This window comes from Symphalangus syndactylus, chromosome 19 (assembly GCF_028878055.3).
Source record: "Symphalangus syndactylus isolate Jambi chromosome 19, NHGRI_mSymSyn1-v2.1_pri, whole genome shotgun sequence".
Classification (NCBI taxonomy): domain Eukaryota; kingdom Metazoa; phylum Chordata; class Mammalia; order Primates; family Hylobatidae; genus Symphalangus; species Symphalangus syndactylus.
The window spans coordinates 14,419,948-14,444,980 of NC_072434.2; the positions used below are offsets into that span (position 1 = coordinate 14,419,948).

The window sequence follows — 25,033 nt, forward strand, 5'->3', positions numbered from 1 at the left end:
CTGAGTTCTAGTTTGATTGCACTGTGGTCTGAGAGACAGTTTGTTATAATTTCTGTTCTTTTACATTTGCTGAGGAGTGCTTTACTTCCAACTATGTGGTCAATTTTGGAATAGGTGTCGTGTGGTGCTGAAAAAAATGTATATTCCCTTGATTTGGGGTGGAGAGTTCTGTAGATGTCTATTAGGTCCACTTGGTGCAGAACTGAGTTCAATTCCTGGGTATCCTTGTCAACTTTCTGTCTTGTTGATCTGTCTAATGTTGACAGTGGGGTGTTAAAATCTCCCATTATTATTGTGTGGGAGTCTAAGTCTCTTTGTAGGTCACTCAAGACTTGCTTTATGAATCTGGGTGCTCCTGTATTGGGTGCATATATATTTAGGATAGTTAGCTCTTCTTGTTGAATTGATCCCTTTACCATTATGTAATGGCCTTCTTTGTCTCTTTTGATCTTTGTTGGTTTAAAGTCTATTTTATCAGAGACTAGGATTGCAACCCCTGCCTTTTTTTGTTTTCCATTTGCTTGGGATATCTTCCTCCATCCCTTTATTTTGTGTCTATGTGTGTCTCTGCACGTGAGATGCGTTTCCTGAACACAGCACACTGATGGGTCTTGACTTTTTATCCAATTTGCCAGTCTGTGTCTTTTAATTGGAGCATTTAGCCCATTTACATTTAAAGTTAATATTGTTATGTGTGAATTTTGTCCTGTCATTATGATATTAGCTGGTTATTTTGGTGATTAGTTGATACAGTTTCTTCCTAGCATTGATGGTCTTTATATTTTGGCATGTTTTTGCAGTGGCTGGTACCAGTTGTTCCTTTCCATGTTTAGTGCTTCCTTCAGGAGCTCTTTTAGGGCAGGCCTGGTGGTGACAAAATCACTCAGCATTTGCTTGTCTGTAAAGCATTTTATTTCTCCTTCACTTATGAAGCTGAGTTTGGTTGGATATGAAATTCTGGGTTGAAAATTCTTTTCCTTAAGAATGTTGAATATTGGCCCCCACTCTTCTGGCTTGTAGAGTTCCTGCTGAGAGATCCGCTGTTAGTCTGATGGGCTTCCCTTTGTGGGTAACCCGACCTTTCTCTCTTGCTGCCCTTAACATTTTTTCCTTCATTTTAACTTTGGTGAATCTGACAATTATGTGTCTTGGAGCTGCTCTTCTCAAGGAGTATCTTTGTGGCATTCTCTGTATATCCTGAATCTGAATGTTGGCCTGCCTTGCTAGATTGGGGAAGTTCTCCTGGATGATATCCTGCAGAGTGTTTTCCAGCTTGGTTCCATTCTCCCCATCACTTTCAGGTACACCAATCAGATGTAGATTTGGTCTTTTCACATAGTCCCATATTTCTTGGAGGCTTTGTTCCTGTCTTTTTATTCTTTTTTCTCTAAACTTCCCTTCTCGCTTCATTTCATTCATTTTGTCTTCCATCACTGATACTCTTTCTTCCAGTTGATTGCCTCAGCTCCTCAGGCTCCTGCATTCTTCACTTAGTTGTCAAGCCTTGGCTTTCAGCTCCATCAGCTCCTTTAAGGACTTCTCAGTGTTGCTTATGCTAGTTATCCATTCAGCTAATTTTTTTTCAAACAAGTTAAAAACTTCTTTGCCGTTGGTTTGAATTTCCTCCTGTAGCATGGAGTAGTTTGATCGTCTGAAGCTTTCTTCTCTCAACTCGTCAAAGTCATTCTCTGTCCAGCTTTGTTCCATTGCTGGTGAGGAGCTGCGTTCTTTTGGAGGAGGAGAGGCACTCTGCTTTTCAGAGTTTCCAGTTTTTCTGCTCTGTTTTTTCCCCATCTTTGTGGTTTTATCTAGTTTTGGTCTTTGATGATGGTAACATACAGAAGAGTTTTTGGTGTGGATGTCCTTTCTGTTTGTTAGTTTTCCTTCTAACAGACAGGACCCTCAGCTGCAGGTCTGTTGGAGTTTGCTAGAGGTCCACTCCAGACCCTGTTTGCCTGGGTATCAGCAGTGGTGGCTGCAGAACAGCAGTGGCTGTAGAACAGCGTATCTTGGTGAACCGCATATGCTGCTGCCTGATCGTTCCTCTGAAGTTTTGTCTCAGAGAAGTCCCCGGCTGTGTGAGGTGTCAGTCTGCCCCTACTGGGGGGTGCCTACCAGTTAGGCTGCTCGGGGATCAGGGACCCACTTGAGGAGTCAGTCTGCCCATTCTCAGATCTCCAGCTGTGTGCTGGGAGAACCACTACTCTCTTCAAAGCTGTCAGACAGCGACATTTATGTCTGCAGAGGTTACTGCTGTCTTTTTGTTTGTCTGTGCCCTGCCCCCAGAGGTGGAGCCTACAGAGGCAGGCAGGCCTCCTTGAGCTGTGGTGGGCTCCACACAGTTCGAGCTTCCTGGCTGCTTTGTTTACCTAAGCAAGCCTGAGCAATGGCGGGCACCCCTCCCCCAGCCTCGCTGTCGCCTTGCAGTTTGATCTCAGACTGCTGTGCTAGCAATCAGCGAGACTCTGTGGGCGTAGGACCCTCCTCTGAACCAGGTGCAGGATATAATCTCCTGGTGTGCCATTTTTTAAGCCCGTCGGAAAAGCTCAGTACTAGGGTGGGACTGACCTGATTTTCCAGGTGCCGTCTGTCACCCCTTTTGACTAGGAAAGGGAACTCCCTGACCCCTTGCGCTTCCGGAGTGAGGCAATGCCTCGCCCTGCTTTGGCTCGCGCACGGTGCCCTGCACCCACTGTCCTGCACCCACTGTCTGGCACTCCCTAGTGAGATGAACCCGGTACCTCAGATGGAAATGCAGAAATCACCTGTCTTCTGTGTCACTCTTGCTGGGAGCTGTAGACCAGAGCTGTTCCTGTTCGGCCATCTTAGCTCCACCCCCCTTTTTTTTTTTTTTTGATGGAGTCTCACTCTGTCTCCCAGGCTGGAGTGCAGTGGCACAATCTTGGCTCACTGCAACCTCTGCCTCCTGGGTTCAGTTGATTCTCTTACCTCAGCCTCCAGCATAGCTGGGATTACGGGCACCCACCATCACACCCAGATAACTTTTTGTATTTTAGTAGAGATGGGGTTTCGCCATGTTGGCCAGGCTGGTTTCAAACTCCTAACCTCAGGTGATCTGCCCACCTCAGCCTCCCAAAGTACTGGGATTACAGGTGTGAGCCACAGCGCCTGACCTGGTCTAGTTTTTAATTGAGTTTTTCACTTTCTTATTTTTGGATTTTAATAGTTCTTTGTATATTTTGAATAACAGTCTTTTGTCAGGTATGTATTTTGCAAATATTTTTGCCCAGTCTATAGTGTATCCTTTTTATTCTCTCGACAGTCTTTCACAGAGCAGAATTTTTAAAATTTTAGTCAGCTTATTAAATCTCATTTTCATGGATCATGCCTTGTCATATCTAAAAAGGCCATCTAGTTTTTTTCTATGCCACCTTCTTGGAGTTTTATAGTTTTGCATTCTACACTTAAGTCTGTTATTTGTATTGAGACAATTTTTGTGAAGGGTATAAGGTTTGTGTCTAGATTCATTTTTTTACATGTGGTTGTTCACTTGTTCCAGTACAATTTGTTGAAATGATGATCTTTCCCCATTTTATTGTCAAAACTATTTTCATAATGATAAAAAGCATTATATTTCACTGTCTTGACATTTGCAATGATGTTGCAGAGAAATTGTGGGTCAATTGTTGGTGCCTTACATCAAGGCAATGCCTCCAAGCTGCACTGGCAGTCATTGTATTCTTTCTCACTTCCCACTCACAGAAGATGGGAAGAAAGAAGGGAGGGAGAAAGGTATAAAAGAAGAAGAAAAGGAAGGAGTGAAAGAAGGATGGAGGAAATGCAGAAAGTGGAATCCTGTTTAATATTAAAATGTTCTTGATGAAGAAGCAAAATTTCTAATTTTACTAAATCTTGAGCCTAGAGTTAATATATTTTTAATAGTCAGTTTGACAACATGGAAAGTACATATGAAACACATAAATGCATAGCAAAGTATGATGACTGTCTCAGGCCAAGCAATTGTGCAGTTGTATAAATTGTGAGCTGAGTTACTTGCTCTTTTCATGTGCCATTATTTATACTAGAATGAGCTACTGACCAACAAGCAATGATAATTGATACTTGGATATTTGGCAGACATTTCTTTGAGAATGAAGTAAGCCTGTTACTTCAAAGAAAACAACTAACAGTATTTCTCCCCCACCAATGCTAATATTTGTGCTCTCTATTTTTTTGGGGTGGTGGGGGGCAGAGTTTCACTCTTGTCTCCCAGGCTGGAGTGCAATGGCATGATCTTGGCTCACTGCTAACTCCACCTCCCGGGTTCAAGAGATTCTCCTGCCTCAGCCTCCTGAGTAGCTGGGACTACAGGCGCCCACCACCACACCAGCTAATTTTTGTACTTTTAGTAGAGAAGGGGTCTCTCCATGTTGTTCAGGCTGGTCTCAAACTCCTGACCTCAGGTGATCCACCCACCTCGGCCTCCCAAAATGCTGGGATTACAGGCTTGATCCACCGCGCCTGGTCAATATTTATGCTTTCAAGCAAAAATTAGAATTCTGGAAAACTGTATCTGGTGCCATAAACTTGACAGTTTCCCAACAGTTAAGGACACTTTTTGGATGAGATTGGTAATGACATTAATAAATGAGATGTTTTCAATATTGGACAATGAAATATGTCAACACTTGGAAGATCTAAACAATTCAAGGAACGAATATTTTCCGTATCAGCAATACATGATGCTACAAATCATATGTGAGTCATGTGAGTAAAAGGTCCATTTGATGTACAAAATAGACCAAAGGATTTTGATGTAGCAAAGTGTAAAAAATTAATACAGTTTCAGATTCCACACTGCAATAAATCTTCAAGAAATTATTTGTTTAGTTTTGGCCTGGCACAGTGGCTCATGTCTGTAATCCCCATATTTTGGGAGGCTGAGGCAAAAGGATTGCTTGAGGTCAGGAGTTTGAAATCAGCCTGGTCAATATAGCGAGGCCTTGTCTCTACAAAAGAAAAATTTAAAAATTAGCTGGGCATGGTGGCATGCATCTGTAGTCCCAGCTACTGAGGAGGCTGAGGTAGGAGGATCGCTTGAGCCCGGGAGATTGAGGCTACAGTGAGCCCTGATCATGCCACTGTACCTGGGTGACAGAGCGAGACCCTATCTCAAAACAAAACAAAAAACACAAATAAACAAACACAAAAAAGACAAACTATTTGTTCAGTTTTGGTGTAATGTCAAAGATGAATATATACAATTATATTAAAAAAGCTATTAAAATATTCCCTTTTCCAACTACATATCTGGATAAGCCTGGATTTTCTTCATATACTTCAACCAGAACAATGTATCACAATAGATTGATTGCAGAAGAATATTTGATAACATAGCTGTTTTTTATTAAGCCATAAGTAAAAAAGATTTGCCAAAAACAATGTAACTTTTCTCATTCATTTTTTTTGTTTGGAGCTAACAAAGGGGCCTTGAGACTAAGAGGTTTGAGAACTACTGCTGTAGGTGATTCAGAAGACTTTCAATGGGTCCCTCAAATTTTACTGACTATGGTGACAGATTATTTCATGTTTTCTACTAATTTTTCTCAGGACTAGCTCTGTCCAATTATTTAGTCCTTTATTTATATTCCTTCACCAAAGCTTAAGCCATGGAGTAAACAAATACTATTAGACAGAGGACTCTGAACTGTGGAGGCTTCTGAATCCTGGGACCTGCCCATCTCTTCTTTTCCTTCTCTTGTCACCAGGCTCCATCCTGTTTTCTTGTATAAAGTTACCTAGTGTTCTGGATGCATTTGCAAATCCCATACAAGTCCACTAGTGCTCTTTCTATTAATGTGTCCACAGAGACATGGCCCTAAGAGGGAAATTTTAGCCAAATATGGAGGAGCAACCCTTCTTGGAAACTTTTCTTCTAGAAGAAATAAAACACAACCCAGAGACCTCAATATAGGCAAGAAATGCTTCTTCGAATTAAAAACAAATTATTTCACTGATCATTTTGAAAGGCTTTCTTTGCAGGAGTGGCAAGAAAGGGCAGACATAATGGCTAGACTCCATGATGTGACTTCTATGTCACAATCCAAAGCTTCTCCTTGGTTAAATCATTTCAGGGGACATAATGTGTGTTATTGTGGATAAAACACTAGGCTGGATGTTAGAAGATAGTGGTTTTGGTCCTGGTTTTGTCATTCAAAAATGTTGAGATTATTAAATGTACCACCCACAGAAGATGGTAGATTTCTATTTGCTGGGTAGTAAATAAATGAACACTGGCCTGGGAATATTGAAGAAAAATGCCTCAAGTGTCTGGCAATGCTCTATTGGCAGAATATTAGTATGTAATTTTGCATTGCTATTAGTATGTGATATTGATGTGGGAGGGGGGCAGGGAAATATTGGGTAGAGAAGGGCTGGACCCTGGCTAGGACTCCAACCCCAGGCCTGTGTCCACGGACCTAGGTGAGAACAGGCATTTCTGTTTTTGTGCCTAAATGTTGCATTTTCCAAGACCACCCTGGCCCACCACACCCCCATCCTGTGCCTATAAAAACCCCTGAGACCCTTGCAAGCAGAGACACAAGCAGCTGAACGTTGAGGGGAACACACTGACAAATGAGCAGCTGGACATGTAGAGGAGCTGAAGAGCACACCAACAGGCACCAGCAGGCCATCGTTCGGCAGAATGACATGGATGCTGAGGGGAATCTGGCCAGGGCAGGCAGAGGACAGTCTGGCCGCTGAGCCGCCTGACTCCAGGGGAAAATCACCCTCCCACTCCATCTTCCTTCTGGCTCCCCGTCCATCTGCTGAGAGGAACTTCCACCATTCAATAAAACCTTGCACCCATTCTCCAAGCCCATGTGTGATCCCATTTTTTCTGGTACACCAAGGCAAGAACCTGAGATACAGGAAGCCTTCTGTCCTTGCGATAAGGCAGAGGGTCTAATTGAGCTGATTAACACAAGCCACCTATAGATGTCAAAACTAAAAGTACATACTGTAACACATGCCCACCGGGCTTCTGCTGTAAACATTCACTCCTAGACACTGCTGTGTGGTCAGAGCCCCACCACCTGCCCATCTGCATGCTCCCCCTAGAGGTTTGAGCAGTGGGGCACTGAAGAAGCGAGCCACTCCCCCGTCACACACCCTGTGAGTGGGACAAGGGAACCCATTTCAACATGTGATGCTGGGAAAATTGATAATTGCCTTGAGGGAATTTCCTCATTTCTAAAATGGAAATTTCTGTGCCTTCCTGGTGCATACCCTAAAGCTATAAGGTGCAGTGGAAAAAAGATAAAATTGGGAAGCCAGAGTGCTTAGATTTCAGCTTTGGCAAAAGCCACTATCAACCAACTGACCTTGGGGAAGTCATTTCCCGGGTCAGCCCCTTTGTTTTCTCAACTTTAAAACAAAACGAGCGGGCCAAATAATCTAATATCTTAGGTTCTATCTAGCACTAACATTCTCTAGTCTAGAATCACCTATGATACCAGAAGTGCTAAAACTCTTTCCCAGATTACATATCATATTCAGGGCAGAGCAGGGCCTAGAACTGAGGTCTTCTAGTGTCTGAGTTTATAAGGATATTGTTCTGTCTAATGAGGTGTTCCCAGATAACCTGAACTCCTGAAAAATTCCACCTCAATGAATCAACCTTAATGATCAAACACTGAAACCATGAGGTCCCTGTATGAGTAAAAAAAAAATACTTTTTTAATTTTTTTTATTTTTTTTATTTTTTTATTTTTTATTTTTATTTTTTTATTATACTTTAGGGTTTTAGGGTACATGTGCACAATGTGCAGGTTTGTTACATATGTATCCGTGTGCCATGTTGATTTCCTGCACCCATTAACTCGTCATTTAGCATTAGGTGTATCTCCTAATGCTGTCCCTCCCCCCTCCCCCCACCCCACAACAGTCCCCGGTGTGTGATGTTCCCCTTCCTGTGTCCATGAGTTCTCATTGTTCAGTTCCCACCTATGAGTGAGAACATGCGGTGTTTGGTTTTTTGTCCTTGTGATAGTTTACTGAGAATGATGTTTTCCAGTTTCATCCATGTCCCTACAAAGGACACGAACTCATCATTTTTTATGGCTGCATAGTATTCCATGGTGTATATGTGCCACATTTTCTTAATCCAGTCTATCGTTGTTGGACATTTGGGTTGGTTCCAACTCTTTGCTATTGTGAATAGTGCCACAATAAACATACGTGTGCATGTGTCTTTATAGCAGCATGATTTATAGTCCTTTGGGTATATACCCAGTAATGGGATGGCTGGGTCAAATGGTATTTCTAGTTCTAGATCCCTGAGGAATCGCCACACTGACTTCCACAATGGTTGAACTAGTTTACAGTCCCACCAACAGTGTAAAAGTGTTCCTATTTCTCCACATCCTCTCCAGCACCTGTTGTTTCCTGATTTTTTAATGATGGCCATTCTAACTGGTGTGAGATGGTATCACACTGTGGTTTTGATTTGCATTTCTCTGATGGCCAGTGATGAGGAGCATTTCTTCATGTGATTTTTGGCTGCATAAATGTCTTCTTTTGAGAAGTGTCTGTTCATGTCCTCTGCCCACTTTTTGATGGGGTTGTTTGTTTTTTTCTTGTAAATTTGTTTGAGTTCATTGTAGATTCTGGATATTAGCCCTTTGTCAGATGAGTAGGTTGCAAAAATTTTCTCCCATTGTGTAGGTTGCCTGTTCACTCTGATGATAGTTTCTTTTGCTGTGCAGAAGCTCTTTAATGAGATCCCATTTGTCGATTTTGGCTTTTGTTGCCATTGCTTTTGGTGTTTTAGACATGAAGTCCTTGCCCACGCCTATGTCCTGAATGGTATTGCCTAGGTTTTCTTGTAGGATTTTAATGGTTTTAGGTCTAACATATAAGTCTTTAATCCATCTTGAATTAATTTTTGTATAAGGTGTAAGGAAGGGATCCAGTTGCAGCTTTCTACATATGGCTAGCCAGTTTTCCCAGCACCATTTATTAAATAGGGAATCCTTTCCCCATTTCTTGTTTTTGTCAGGTTTGTCAAAGATCAGATAGTTGTAGCTATGCGGCATCATTTCTGAGGGCTCTGTTCTGTTCCATTGATCTATGTCTCTGTTGTGGTACCAGTACCATGCTGTTTTGGTTACTGTAGCCTTGTAGTATAATTTAAAGTCAGGTAGCGTGATGCCCAAGGTAATTTATAGATTCAATGCCATCCCCATCAAGCTACCAATGACTTTCTTCACAGAATTGGAAAAAACCACTTTAAAGTTCATATGGAACCAAAAAAGAGCCCGCATCGCCAAGTCAATCCTAAGCCAAAAGAAAAAATACTTTTTGAGTTAAATCTGGAAGGGAGATGCTATCTCCCAAGAACCAGCTGTCAAGCAAGATTTCAAATATTTACTAATTCTAATGGGTTGGAAACACCCCAACAACATTTGTCCTGGTGTCATTTTCTTAGTTCCAGTCCCAACAGCAGTCAAGATATGCAGGGGAGTGTGGCAACAATGAAAATAAGGAATTAATCTATCTTTCTCCAACTTTCTTAGTGGGGGAGCAGTACGATCAAGGATGCGGCAGAAGAAAGACCTGAGATATATGTGCTATATTTTATGCCCATTTTATTAAAACAGTAATGCAAATCGAGTTATTTAAAAAAATAAAAACATACATTTCCTTTGAGCTTAGATAGCTTTTATTTTTCATCCAAATCACTTGAAACAAAATCCATGTCTACATTCATCTTACATATGAACAATACATCAATTGCTTTTTATTGACTGTTCCTCCCTACTTTGCCATGGTAATGGCTAGTTTCTGCACAGTCGATCAGATCAGCCAGGCTATTGATTTGATTTGGTCTTTGAAATGGTCCCTGAATTAGGTAACTTTATGTTTTTTGTCTTTTGAATGAAAATTATACTTACCTAGTGTTTCTTTAAAATGTGTTCTGTATACTACCTGCCTCAAAATAATCAGTAGTGGTGGTTATAAATGGAGATCCTAAGGCCTTCTTCCTACTCCTTCTAAATCAGCATCCCTAAAGGTGGAGATTCACAAATTCTATCAACAAGTTCCCCAGATAATTCTCCTGAAGGTCACCTGTGGAGGTCACCAACGTCCTAAGTACCAAACTAATACCATCTTTGCAGTCTTCATCTTACTCAAACTTACTGCAGTATTTGACCCTATGGATTACTTTATTCTTGAAACTTTCTTCCTGATTTCAGGAAGATGCTAAAGTCTCCTTCTCCCTCCAACTCACTTCTTATTTGTTTTCCGTTATCATTACTTTCTTCTGCTGGTCCAAAATGTAGGATACATTGGTTGACCATTCCACTGAGACAGCACGTGAAAGAGAAAGGTGGCTCCCAAAGTAAAACCAGGGCACTGTTGAGAATGAAAAGGAGAATAGATGTTTCATAGGTAACAACAAAACTTGTTCACTACAAGTCTATGCATTTTGATATCCTTAAAGTCAAGAACCACTTCTCATTTATACCTGAGTCCTCAACCCTTAGCGTAGTGACTAATACATAGGAGGCTTTCATTCAATCCCTGGTGAATTAATGAATGAATAAATTAAATAAATAAATTCCACAACACTAATTTTGGGATTACTAAGCACTAACTTTGCCATTTAAATAGCTTCTTAGTCTCAATTCTTTCTAAACCATCTTCAAAAAACTAGATACTAATCAGTTTTGATCTTTTGGTTAGAATTGTTAAATGGATTCAGATATAAATGTGTGCCCTTGAAATTCAAGTACCTCTTTTATGTGTTCCCAGCCTATTTTTTTTCAGCACCAGCCTCTAATTCTGTCACAATACCTTATACTACAGGCAAATCATGCCATTCTTCCTTCTAGAAATACTTTACACGTCCTTGCATCTAAACATTTTTCTATGTAAATCCCTTAAACATAAGTGATTTTCTCAAATTCATCTTTGACAGAAAAACAATGTTACTCATCTCTCAAATTTTATTTTAGATGCTATATTTTATGATCAACAGTTATTTATCAAGTTCCTTCTAAGAAGCAGTCACTGAGTTTGGTATTGCAAATAAAAAAAAGACTTGTCTGTTGCCTTCATGGCCCTGGACTTTAGAAATCACTTTATTAGGCAATCCTTCTCCCCCAGGTTTTCATGTCAGCATGTAGTACCTCTGGGTGATGTTTAATACATCCTAATCCGTATTAATGCAGCAATTAGAATGTATCCTCTTCCTATGAAAAGGGTGTAAGCTTTTTAATGGCGCAGGCCAAGTGTCATATAGTTTTCTAGCTCTCAGTATTTTCATAGTAGTTGCTCAATAAAACCTTGATGCATTGGATTTGACTTAATCTATTCTAATCCCTTTATCTGAGAGATGAAGAAAGTGAAGTCCAGAGAGCTTAAAGAAACTACTCAAGGTCAATTAGCTAGTTAGTAGCAGAGACAGAGCTAATGCTTTTATTTCCTTGAAATGCTCTCATTCGAGTTGAAAAATTAGTGTGTGAGAGGAAACCTACTTCTATATTTCAATATTTGTCCCTTTCACATTGCATGTTTTTTGCTGAGTCCCTGTCACCTTCATGTTTATAGACAAACTGTTATTTTAGGTTAGTCCAAGCTAATTCCTTTTCTTTATTTCCATGATTTCTCTGGAATTTCTTCAGCACTGTCACACAATATCTCTTGCAGTATGCATTGAGATTACAGGGAGCATTCCAGCTTCAGCCACATCATGATTTTGTATACAGAATGATAATAATGTCTTACATTCCCAGCCTCCTTTCTGATCATGTCCAGGTAATTGCTGGTCTTTTGGCCGCAATATCAGCATGTGGAGCACATATTGCAGAGAATGAATGCAAGGGTCCCAACAACCCTATTACAAATTGTAACTAATAGTGAACCCGTCATCATATAGGTATCATGTGCATTTATTTTTCTTTCTTTGAATGCATTTCCTGTACAAGCTCACATGGAAATTCACAGGCTAGATATCTGCTCAGTCTCACAGCCTGTAATTTACTCACATCAGCTTGGTGTATTACTACGTGGAATGGTTTAGCTCCACCTGCCTTCATTGTATGCCATTTTCAAAATAATCTCTTAAAAATGATATTAGATACATTCCCAAATTAATATCCTGGAGGTTTCTCTGTTATTGATGTAACATACAGGAAAAGCATTTTTTTAAAATCTACTTTTTGTTTCTTGTATAAGGTACATTATATGTCTTATATGAGTATATATAAGGTATAAGTGTAAGGTACTGGCTTAAAGACAATATTAATGAAGCTGTTTTCCCTTGTTCATTCTATGCTTAATATGCTCTAAAACATCTTCTAGAAAATTGGCTAAAGTGTCAAAGATTTTTACAAAAGTATACCCATTGGCTTTCCATGTTCATATATTTACCAAGTTCGTCAAACAGCTCCAGGAGATAAATGAGAGATGATTTTCTTTTCCAGAACCACAATAGGTAATGTTTACTTTTGCCTTCAGTGGGCGTTTCCCATGCTATAGAATCTTCTAGCTACTTAAAATAGGCATTACACAAGGTGTCTTGGAGTCCCCTAAAAAGTGTCTGGAACAGTGCCTGGGACATTGTAGTCTTTTCCTTCTGCTCTGAAACTCAAGTTACTTATGACAGGTGCCTTTGGTGCCAGGAGGGACAGAAGACCCAAGGGTTGGGGTCTGGTTCTGATTCTGCCACTTGTTGGACTGACATGTCACTTCTCTTTTCTCCATTTGCTCAGCTGTAAACTCAAATATTTGCTATCAGTTGTCTCAAAGACTTTCTCTAGCTCTATTTCAAATCAAGGATTCTAAAAATCTATTTTGGTTCACAGCTTCACATTCACTATACGTCTTTCAAAACATTTGGTAGTCTGAGGTCTTTACATTGTCTGGCTCATCAGTTAATGCTGCAACATCCAATATATTTATTAAGATTTCATTGTGTGCCTTTTATGTCTCTACAAAAAAAAAGAGAAAGAAATGAATTGGCGTGTGACTGCCTTTTTGAGCAAAAATCAAGGTGAACAAATCTCTCTTAATGTCTGAATGCATTTTTAATGCTCTGTTTTCTTTTTTATTCTTTTCTGTTTCTATTTTTTGTTTCAATTTTTGTTTTATTCTTTGCTCTCTCCTGTCTTCTCATTCTTTCTTTTTTTGTGATAGGAACTATAAATGGTCTTGAATAGCCTCTCCATTGTTTCGTGCTATTTAGATTTATACTCACAGAATTTCAGAATTAGAAAACATTTTGGAGAGACACTATGTTACAATAGAAAGAACATCAAACTTTTTATTAATAAGTCTTAATTATGTGATCTTAGGAAAACCACTTAACTTCTCTTATTCTCCATCTGTAAAACAAAGATTATAATAAAAATATTAAACACTTTTCTGAAGACTAAACAAGAGATACTATAAAGCACACTGCAAACTTTTCTACCTAAATGTTATTTATTATTATTATATAATCCCCTAAGCTTTTCATTGGCTTACCTCTCCCTTGCAAGCTGGTGCTTGAATTCAGTTTTGAATTCTAGTTTGCACCCGACACATTGCATTTTTAAAAGGATAGCCAGAGCAAGCCTTCCTACTTCCACGTGGGCTATCTTTCCCTTTTTAAAACACAATGCCTATGCTCTGACAAAGACCTTTTTCCTATGATAGCCATTTGGCAGGGGTTTTGTCTGAGTGCCTGTTCAAGCAGAACGTGTGATTTACTGTTGGTTGCGAAGGTGAAAGAGATTTTGACAAGTGGAGAAATGGAGAGTCTGAGCTTTGTTCATTAACATGCAATCTACTTTGTATGTGTGTAGGGGGCGGGAGACAAAGTAGGGAGGCTTAGACATATGAGTTATAAACCTGAAGCCTAATTTGGTTATGGAAACAGATCTGTGTCTGGCAGAAACACATGGCACCCTAGTCCTCAGGCCATCAGTGTTTGGGAAGCTTGATTCATTTAATTGGTAAATCATCTGTCTTGCATTGTTCTCCACCAGCATTATCTGTGAGGCAGCTGCCCACCTTGGCTAATTTAAATATGATTTAGCAGGATAGCCTCCTGTCCCTCCTGCCAGGACATTCAGAGCACGAAATTAATGTTGATTGGCATTTCCCACCCAGGATTGGTGATTCATAGATAAGATTTTGTTACTGATCTACGGCAGGAAGAGTTAGACAGGATATCTTTATTGCTCCCTTTTCGTTGAAGAGGGTTTGGCCCATTCCCCATTTGCTAATTTTCTTTATTTGTCTGCAAGATCCATTGTGTGAGCAGCTGTCATGCAGGTGGGGACTCCTCAAAGCATTCCGGGAAAATGTTCACCATTCCAGGCCGTTCTCCTGGTTGTCTTTCTCTTTTTCAAGAAGGGCAACTAATCCTCTAAGTGACTGGGGAAATTATCTTTTCACCTTTTGGGAAACCTGATGAGAAGGTGATTTATTTGATTCAGTCAACATACTTCTAGATATCACCTTTTATGTGTAAAACATTGTGCTAGATGCTGTGGCTGACAGACAGATATGTGAATCACAAACTATGCATTTAGGAAATCAGTTTAAATATGTCTGCAGATAACCAACTACTCTTGGAAATAATCAAGAACTCGAGGAAAATTTTAGTGATATTTGTGCCTAAATCTTTATCTAGTTTTCTTATATAGATTCCAATCCTTAAGCCACTTCTCTTTTCTGTAATTTTCCCTAGAAGCTATTTTAATTTTCTTCCCTCTTTCCCTTTTTCTTTTTTTTTATTAATTTTTTTTGCATACAAAAACAATAAACATTTTCTAAAAATACATACAAACAAAAAGATGCGTATCAAACATATTAGGAAGGTTGCACATGGGAAGTCGGGGAATAGAAATGGGGGGTGGGAGTTAAAATAAATGAGAGAGGGACTTTATATGGATCAGTGATAATAACTCAATCCTCTATTTGACAAAGAAGAGGGAGAAGGAAGAGGAAGAAAAAGAAAGTGGGATAAAGGATCAGAAAGGGAGGAAAATAGAAAAAATTAGAGTATGACTCCAGGGTAGACCTGTTTTGTTGTCACTGAGTTGGTTGGTTGGTTTGTCTGTTGTATTCTTCATGTTTCGCCAAGTTGGCCAGACTGGTCTTGAACTCTTAGCCCGAAGTGATCAACCCGCCTCGCCCCCCAGAGTGCCGGGACCACAGGCGTGAGCCACCACGTCCAGCTCCCACATTGCTTCTGGCCTCCGTGGTAGACCTCCCAGACGGAGCGGCCAGGCAGAGGAGCTCCTCACTTCTACCCAGACACGGGGCGGCCGGGTAGAGGAGCTCCTCACTTCCCAGACGGGGCGGCCAGGCAGAGACGCTCCTCACTTCTTCCCAGACGATAGGTGGCCGGGCAGAGGCGCTCCTCACTTCCCAGACGATGCGTGGCCGGGCAGAGGCGCTCCTCACTTCTTCCCGGACGGGGTGGCCGGGCAGAGGCGCTCCTCACTTCCCAGACGGGGCGGCCGGGCAGAGGTGCTCCTCACTTCCCAGACGATGGGTGGCCGGGCAGAGGGACTCCTCACTTCCCAGATGGGGCAGCCGGGCAGAGACGCTCCTCACTTTCCAGACGATGGGTGGCCGGGCAGAGGCGCTCCTCACCTCCCAGATGATGGGTGGCCGGGCAGAGGCGCTCCTCACTTCCCAGATGGGGCGGCCGGGCAGAGGCGCTCCTCACTTCCCAGACAGTGGGTGGCTGGGCAGAGGCACTCCTCACTTCCCAGACAGTGGGTGGCCGGGCAGAGGCGCTCCTCACCTCCCAGATGGGGCGGCCGGGCAGAGGCGCTCCTCACTTATTCCCGGATGGGGCGCCCGGGCAGAGGCGCTCCTCATTTCTTCCCGGACGGGGCGGCCGGGCAGAGGCGCTCCTCACTTCCCAGACGGGGCGGCCGGGCAGAGGCGCTCCTCACTTCTTCCCGGACGGGGCGGCCGGGCAGAGGCGCTCCTCACTTCTTCCCGGACGGGGCGGCCGGGCAGAGGCGCTCCTCACTTCTTCCCGGACGGGGCGCCCGGGCAGAGGCGCTCCTCACTTCTTCCCGGACGGGGCGCCCGGGCAGAGGCGCTCCTCACTTCTTCCCGGACGGGGTGGCCGGGCAGAGGCGCTGCTCACTTCCCAGACGGGGCGGCCGGGCAGAGGCGCTCCTCACTTCGCAGACGGGGCGGCCGGGCAGAGGCGCTCCTCACCTCCCAGATGATGGGAGGCCGGGCAGAGGCGCTCCTCACTTCCCAGACGATGGGTGGCCGGGCAGAGGCGCTCCTCACTTCCCAGACGATGGGTGGCCGGGCAGAGGCGCTCCTCACTTCCCAGACGGGGCGGCCGGGCAGAGGCGCTCCCCACCTCCCAGATGGGGCGGCGGCCGGGCAGGGGCTGCAATCCCAGCACCCTGGTAGGCCAAGGCAGGCGGCTGGGGGGCAGAGGCTGCCGCGAGGCCAGACCACGCCACCGCACTCCAGCCCGGGCAACACCGAGCACTGGGTGAGCGAGACTCCGTCTGTAGTCCCAGTACCTCGGGAGGCTGAGGCGGGCAGAGCACTCGGCATCAGGAGCTGGCGACCAGCGTGGCCAAGATGGCGAATGCGTGCCTGCAGCGAAAGGAGAAAAGGCAGGCAGCGGTCGCGCGCGCCGGCAGTCCCAGGCAGTCCGCGGCGTGGGCAGCAGCAAGCGGAGTAGATTGTAGCCTGGGCCAGAGAGGGAAAGAGAAAGAAAGAAGGAAAGAAAGAAAGAAGGAAGGAAGGAAGGAAGGAAGGAAGGAAGGAAGGAAGGAAGGAAGGAAAGAAAGAAAGGAGGGAGGGCCTCTTTCCCTTTTTCTTCCTAGCTTTTAAAGTTATTGTTTTAAAAAGTTAAATATAAAAAATTGCATGTGATACAATAACACTTAGGTGCTTACCACTAAAATATTTTTCACATTTGATTAAGAAATTTATTTTTAAAAGAATATGTCACCACTAAAATTAAAGTCTTCTCAGTTCTCCTTGTCTTCCAATGTCCTTCCTTTCCTTATAGAAGTTAACACTATCATGAACATGACAGTGAATGTGATAGTGATATGTATGTATCAAATCCATATTTTTAACCTTAACTGCATGTGAATCTATTTATAAAAAATATACGGCATCATACTGAATTTTTAATTTATAAAATTTATATCATACAGTAAACATCATACTGAAATTTGCTTTTTCTGTCAATATTATGTTGAGCAGATCTGTGTCATTTTATATAGAGACATAGGTATAATCTACCTTATCTCTTTTAATTACTGTTTAATATGTCCCATACCACTTTATCCTTTCTTTGCCTAATGGATATATTTTTTTCTACTTTTTGTTTTGTTCTTTTTTATGCTACAACCAACAATGCTTCAATGACTATCTTTGAAGATAGCTTCTTTTGCATATGAGGGAGAATTTCTCTGGGGTATATACTTAAAAGTAGAATTTCCAGGTCATAGGTTATACAAATATACAATTTTACTAGATATTTCCGAATTGTACTTCAAAACAGTTGTGCCAATTTATACTTTTACCAGCAGTGTTTGAGAGTTATCATTTTTCCTTTTCCCTGCCAAAGCTTGGTAGCTTTGACATAAATATCTTTGCCAACCTGGGGGCTAAAGAGTATCTTGTTAGTATTTTAATTCTGATTAAAGGTAGGTGGGACTTTTTAAATATTTATCTTCTCTTTGGGCTTCATCTTCTATGAATTGCCTTTTGTATCTTTCATTCATTTTCCTATTTGTCTTTTTCTAAATTGATTTGTAAAGTTATTATATTTTGAATATTAATGTTTTGCCTGCTATATATGCTGTAAATGTTTTATCTTAGGTTGTGATATAACTTAATTTTGTTTATGGTGTCTTTTGTTCCACAGAAATTTTACATTTTGAAGATTTCTATTTTATTATTGTAGTTAAGAATGCTTTCTTATTTCAAGCTTTTGCTATTTATTCTTATATTGTATTCTAATACTTTAAAAGATTTTTTCACATTTAATTCATATAGACATTTGGAGTTTGTTTTTGAGTTTGGTTGAAATGAAAATCTAATTTGATTTTATTTTTTATATGAAAAGACAAGTGTTTCAGCATCATTTCGATCCCAACAGATTTTATATATCTTCTCTAATCATATATCAAGTTCTCACATATGCTTAGATCTCTTTCTAAACTCCTAATTGTAGTGCATTGACTTTTTTTTTCCTTCACTACACCTATACATATTATCTGAATTTCTAGATCTTTAACAAAATATTTGATATCTTTTAGGATAAATTTAAAATAGCAATTTTGCCTTTATGAGTGTTCCACTATTCTTTTTATTTTACCTTAAAAATTTTTATGACAATTTTCACTGTCAAGTCTTTGCTTTTGCAAATGCTAAGGAGTTGTAGTACCTCTGCTTCAGAATCGTTGAACTCAAACAAGTCGCATACCTTTGACTCTTCTTTATGTTGATAGAAATCCTCTGCATTCTTGCTCTTACCTTTTATGTCAGCCAAAATAGCTTATGTAATCTTTCCACCAGAGCCTGAATCTTTGTGTCTTGGATTCTAACCACCAACTCAAAAAATCCTTTTCCTATTTTTCCCAAGACATATGGAGACAACCATGGGTTGGCAATAATTCCCGGATTTTCAGAACAAACATATTCTCTGAGTTCTCAAAGTGTGACTTGTTGCAATGATGTTGCCTAATACAAAACCAAAACAAAATCAAGCTTACAAACAGTACGAGTACTAAGAGAAGCTGATATAGAGATGAAAATGAGAAGTAAAGATCTATGAGAGCTTGCAGGAAGGTGAAATTACATTTGGCTGGAGCAGTTGAAGGAATCTTCAGACATATAATGACATTTTAGTTGAAACTTTGAAAATAGGCAAGATTTTCAGACAAAGAAGTGGAAAACAGCATTGCTGATATAGGGAAATCAAGAGTAAAGCCGTGTTAATAGGATATAAAAATGGGACTCTGTCAAGTATGGCTCAAGAGCAAAGAAAAGTTCTAGACCACATATGTGGGGTTTGCATAGAAGAATCAGTTTCACGGAAAAAATAACATATTTTTATTACCTATACATTCAGTCTATAAAAGAGATTGGAGAGGCCAAAAGAAATTGAAAAGGACTTTTATAGAGAGATAATTTGTTAAAATGCTGTGAGCTTCTCTCCCCCACCATCACCCTTACTCACATGCACATAATGGAATAGATGTGGGAGAGTACTTACCCCTCATCTAAAGCCAAGTGAGAAGGACTTCAAAGTTGTGTTAATCATGGAGTTTTAATTTTTTGCATTTTTATCTTTGACATCTTGGGGTCTTGCTAACTCTGGAGGGACTGTCTTTCCCAGGGCTAGCTAATTCCTAGAGGTAGCAAACAATTTAATTAGGACCATGCCTTGCATATGCAAACCCACCAATCTAGAGCTCATGCCCTCAAGTGCCTTCTTTATCAGGCTCTCATCTTCTGGGGCACTACTCCCCTGCCCTAATCATGCCTGGGCCAGACAGCTACAGCGTCTCCACACCAGCCTGCTGAAATCATTTAAACTAGTTAATCCTAAATCTGCTTACCCTTCCTGATGGCTCTTTCCTGCAGAAACCACAATAAAGACTCTTGGCCACTTCTCGACTTCATTCCCTCTGCCTCTGACAAACCCTAGTGTTTCCCTGTGGCCCTGCATGGCCTACTGTGCCTCCTGTGTCTGCGATCTATGAGTATAACGAACTTCTTCCTCCATGATGGTCATTTCCATGTCTGCATGTCTTACCATACCATTGAAAACACATCCTGGGTGCTCTTAAGACAGAAGATTATTTGTAGAGTTTGGTATGGAGAATGGGTCCATAATGGATTGAATTCTAAAAGAATTCAGTAGGGCCTGTGAATTCTAAAGGATAAGTAGAATTTCTGTTGGGAAGTAACTGTGGCATTAGTCTTCCAAGAAGCAGATGCCAAGATGGGCTCAAATGTGCAAGATATTTATGGAAGAACCACCTATGAAGGACAAAGGAACAGAGAACAAGAGCCTTCCCCCACATCTAATACCTGTGAAAGGAGAGGGAGATGGAAGAATTCAGTAGGAAGAGGCTGAGGCTGCTGTTTAGTTTTGAGAAAGCCTCAGCGAGGCTGATGGAGAGCCCTTGAGCTGAGGTTGCCTATTTGACAAATCCTGCATCAGGTAGTACTGGTTGTTTTCTAGTAACCCGGCCGTGCTCAGTCTTTGTGCAGGAGTAGCCCAGGAGAGCGTGGCCTGGGATAAATTCCTCGATGAACACAAAATTGCAGCAGCTCAGCTATGCTAGTCACAGCAGTTTCTTTTAAGGGAAATCTGAGTAGAACACCTCCATGGCTATCACAGCCAACCCAGATTGTGCATTTGCTCATGAACTAGATATGGCCACATGAACAATAGGTGATATTTCCCAGGAGACTCCTGGAGGTGCAATGAGATCTCTGCAGTAAGAGGTTGAATGTGTACCTCTGGATGTTCACGGATGAGGGAAGGAATCATAATTGGCTAACAACAGTAGATACATTTGACTATGTTAAGAGAACTGGAGGTAAGAGATCCTCAGTGTTGTGATGGGGAGGAGGTATGTTTGAAAATTCCACAGAGCATCCCATGGAAGAAGGAATCAGTATTATATATAGATATACATGTATCTCTCTCTCTCTATTATCTATCTATCTATCTATCTATCTATCTATCTATCTATCTATCTATCTATCCATCCATCCATCCATCTATCCGTCTTTCCATCCATCTATCTCTCCTATCTGTCTGTCTGTCTGTCTGTCCGTCTATCTATCCATCCATCTTTACATCCGTCTATCTATCTATCTATCTATCTATCTATCTATCTATCTATCTATCTATCTATTTATCTATTCATCCATCCATCCATCCATCCTATCTATCTGCCAAGCTCAGAGAGCACTAATGTCATCTTAGTATAGTACTAGTCCAGTAAGACTTTTCTTGCTCCCTTATCTTTTTTTCGCTGTACCAGCCCTGGCCCTGTAGAGTTCTTAAACCGTAATTAGCATCTCAGGAAGAGATCAAAAGACAAAGGAGAGACACAGGAAATAAGCAGAAATGGATGGTATCCCTTTCACCCTTCAGACTTCTCACTCGCAGAGGTTCAAAACGCACTTAGGATTCTCCCTGAAAAGAACCTAAAATTTAAAATTTTTGTCTATCTAGTGTATTTCCAGTGGCATTTAAGTCATCAGTGATGTGCTAACCTTTGTGATAGATCAATGCCTTATGCGTTCCTTTAGCTGGCCCTCCTCTTAAACCTTCCATGTTGTCTGATCTCAGGTCTTGAATCCTGGACCTCACTATTTCCTTCCTATCATTTAGCCCCATTTTGTATTTTTTTAGCTACTTATTCAGTTTGATTCCGTTGTTCGTCTCTTCCTCCTGTCTTTTGATCCATGAGTTTAGCTTCCCACTAGCAACATATTGCATATGTACTTTTGAGTATCATGAAGAAAATCATGCAATGATACAGATGCCACTATAAATTTATGTTCTGCATCACCAGGGGGACCCTCAGGACTGCCTAGCAATCCTTCTGTTTCCCTAGTTAGAATTTGTTCCCTACTATTCTCAAATCTTTGAACACCACCTCTCCTTTCATCTCATTCTCAGATATTCTCTTTCCAATTCATGCAGAAAATAAAAGCCATAATCTTTTATGCCACAAAATTTCCCACTTGCATCTGGGTTATTTCAATAGCCTCCTAACTACTTCTAGTTTTGTCACATTCCAATCCATTTCCCACATTGCAGCTAATCTGACCATTTCACTACCCTGCTTAAAACCTTTCAGACTCATAGGATGGAACACAGACTGCCTAACAGGATATGTACTCTCTTATTAGACCAACTCCTGCCTATCTCCATCAGTCTCATTTCTTCCCAGCCCTATACTCAAACGCGATGCTCCCAACATATTGAACCTCAGTTTTTAAGCTGCTGCTTGACTCTCTCTGCCCTTCAGACCCTTCTTCACAGTTTAATACCCACCTAAAATAGTTTTCTACTCTCTCTTTGCCTAACCAATTATTATCTACCCTTTATGTCTCAGCTTATATGTAGATCCTCCTTGAAACCTTTTCTGACCACCCCCAAACCTGTGTCTGATGCCCCTTCTAGAATCTTTCTAGTGCTCTGCACATCCATATCATACTATGTAACACAGCATGTTGCCATTTTCTTGTCTGTCTTTCCTCCTCTATGAGGGCTAAAACTGTGTCTCTGTTGTTAATAAATTTATTCCCAGATCTAAACAGAGTTCCTAGAAACAGAAATCACTCAGTAAATGCCTGCTGAATGAATAAATGTGAATAGTCACTCTAAAATGCTATTGTCACTTAGAAGGAAAACAAAAACAAGGAACTTTATGGAACAGCTTATAATTAGGGAATCTTGGCTATGGATCCCTCATACTTAGAAACATACAGGCATAATCTGAACACTGTATGGGTATTTATACATGTGATGAAAATCTTGAACTCAGACCAAAGCTGCTGTGTTTGTAAGCAGCCACCAAATCAGCAGATAATTTTGCACCTTATACCATAAGGAAACCTACTACTGTAGTTGGCTGACATTCATAATTAATATCTTGTAATAACCCAAATGCCTTTATTTCTATCTGAATCTTTATGATAAATTTGCTAATAAACCTCTTTCTCAACATGAATAACAATTACATTTCCTCTGGTAAAAGATACGCAAGTGCATTTCCCTTCATAAATGAGAGTTACAGTCAATGAATGCAACAACTCTTTTTATCTCCACAACTCTGCTGCAGTAAAATGGTCATATAGAATTCTAGCAAAATGCCATACATTATCCTCCTTAAAAATTAGCATCTTTAGTGCCACAATGAATACTGATTTATAGACTTCTTAAATATCCTCTTATAACATTTTTTTTAGCATAAGATAGCTAACATCTCTGAGTTAGAATGTATTAGAATAACATTACCCAAAGCAACCGCTGTAACTCAGTAGCTTCCCAGCTGAAAGATGCCTTTTCCTGCTGGGCTGAAAGTCAATGCAGTGTTAGGAATGCCCTTGCTTTCAACTTTTATTAGGTGGTAACTACAACCTAACAGGGCTAATTGAGTAGGGGAACTGTTAACACAAATCATTTTAATCCTGAGCATCTTCACTGCTTCTTGCTTGGTTTAAAGATTTTAGCTTTTAAGTTAATTACAAATTGTGTTTGTTTGTGATATCAGGCTTAATGGTCAGGGAGGAAAATAGCCCACCCAAGAATGAGTTACGCTTCATGAAGTTGGGGAGCGGACCCCTATAGTCACTGTCCACTGTGCCCCTGGGGAGAAAAAAACTCCTGTAGCATTGGTGTGTGAACTGGAGGCTGTGGGCTGGGAACAGGGAAATAGAAGAAGGCAGGTTCTCTTTTAGGTACCGGGACTCTTATCTCCTCTTGAATTCTGATATTAGAAGAGACAAAGAAAAGCCTGAATCCATGTCCTGACCCTAAGCTGGGTTATACACCAGTGAGACCCTGCTTTCTATTTCAAAAACAGCAACAACAATTCACACGGAAAACTCTTTCATTTAAATAGCACTGAACTAGTATATGAGTACAAAAATACAGTGAGATAGTATGAATAAAATCTAGTATTTTATAACACAACAGTGTGATTAAAATCAACACTAATTTATTATACATTTGAAAATAACTAAAAGAATATAATTTGAATGTTTGTAACACAGAGAAATGATAAATGCTTGAGGTGATGGATACCTCATTTACCCTGATGTGATTATTACACACTGTATGCCTATAGCAAAATATCTTACATACCTCATAATGTGCCACTATATACCTGTAAAAATTAAATTTTTAAAAAATATGTCACTGAACTGTTTTCCAAGCACTGCTGGGACATTATTTTGGTCTCTGAAACCACCTTGGGCATGATGTAGATCCTTCTCTTCCCATCACATATTTTACAGGAAAGCAAACGCAGCTATTACTTTTCCTGTTTTATGGATTGGAAACAGGCTTAGAGGGGTGTAGTGATTGGTCCAACAATTAATAATGATGAAGTTAATGCTGGAACTCAAATATGTGACTCCTGGTTCAATTCTGATTGAAACACTTTTTATCTGTATTGTCCTACATTGTTCATATATTACAAAGTCTCACAGCTTTGATAGTACATTCTTTCTGTTGCTCAACCACAATCCTTAAAAAGTAAAAGACTTCCTCATTCTTATGCTGTCTCAGTGGAAAAAAAGAGAACCAATACACATAGCATACAAGCTATATTAGCTTATCTCTCTCTAGAATAAATGGTCATATTTAGTAAATGTTTTCTGGCATAGGTTAGGCTAAAGTGATAGCAAATAACAGTATAAGATTTATACTAGATAAACTGAAAGAGAATGAAAATATCTGAATCAAAATCTGGAAGTGCAGAAAAATATTGAGATGTGCTTCAGAGAATACCAGACCTATTTGTAGTAGTGAAAGGAACAATTAGACATCAGTTATATGCATTTACTTCTACAGAGTGTTTGAAGTTATAAAGGCCCATCAGAGTATTAACTTTTTCCCTCATAAGGGCTGAACTCTCTCCTAGCCAGGCAGCAGTGCAGGCCTATTCACCCTTAGTTTTCCTTGAACATGGTGTTAGGGTGAAGTAGGAGTTGGGTTTAGTAGAAGGGCACTGATGCTGGAAAGCTGTTGCAAGCAAGAAACATTGATATAGGAAGTCAAATCTTCATTTATGTGCAAACATTATTATTTCTTGGGTCCACTGCATAGTAGGACCTGGCTTTGGATCACGGGCAAAAGTATGATACAGATATTTACATAGTTTTGAAGTATCTCTCCACATGATACTCATAACTACAAATGGAAAAATAATAAATGTAGAGAAACCTGGCAATCACCCCTTTACATGTATGTGTATTAGTTTGCTAGGACTACCATAACAAAGCCCACAAACTGGATGACTTAAACAACATAATT

The 25,033-nt window shown here is 40.7% G+C and overlaps 2 long non-coding RNA genes across 2 annotated transcripts in view; one reads left to right on the forward strand and one right to left on the reverse strand.

Annotated features, from left to right (window-relative positions):
* Positions 1 to 25,033, forward strand: part of LOC129458502 (uncharacterized) — a 755,613-nt gene that overhangs the window by 685,534 nt on the left and 45,046 nt on the right. The window lies entirely within an intron of this gene.
* On the reverse strand, positions 13,249 to 19,904 carry LOC129458503 (uncharacterized). The gene is made up of 4 exons (XR_008649643.2): positions 19,781 to 19,904; positions 19,238 to 19,373; positions 18,446 to 18,702; positions 13,249 to 13,352 (listed from the first exon to the last, which is right to left on the reverse strand). It is a non-coding gene; the product is annotated as an uncharacterized lncRNA (long non-coding RNA).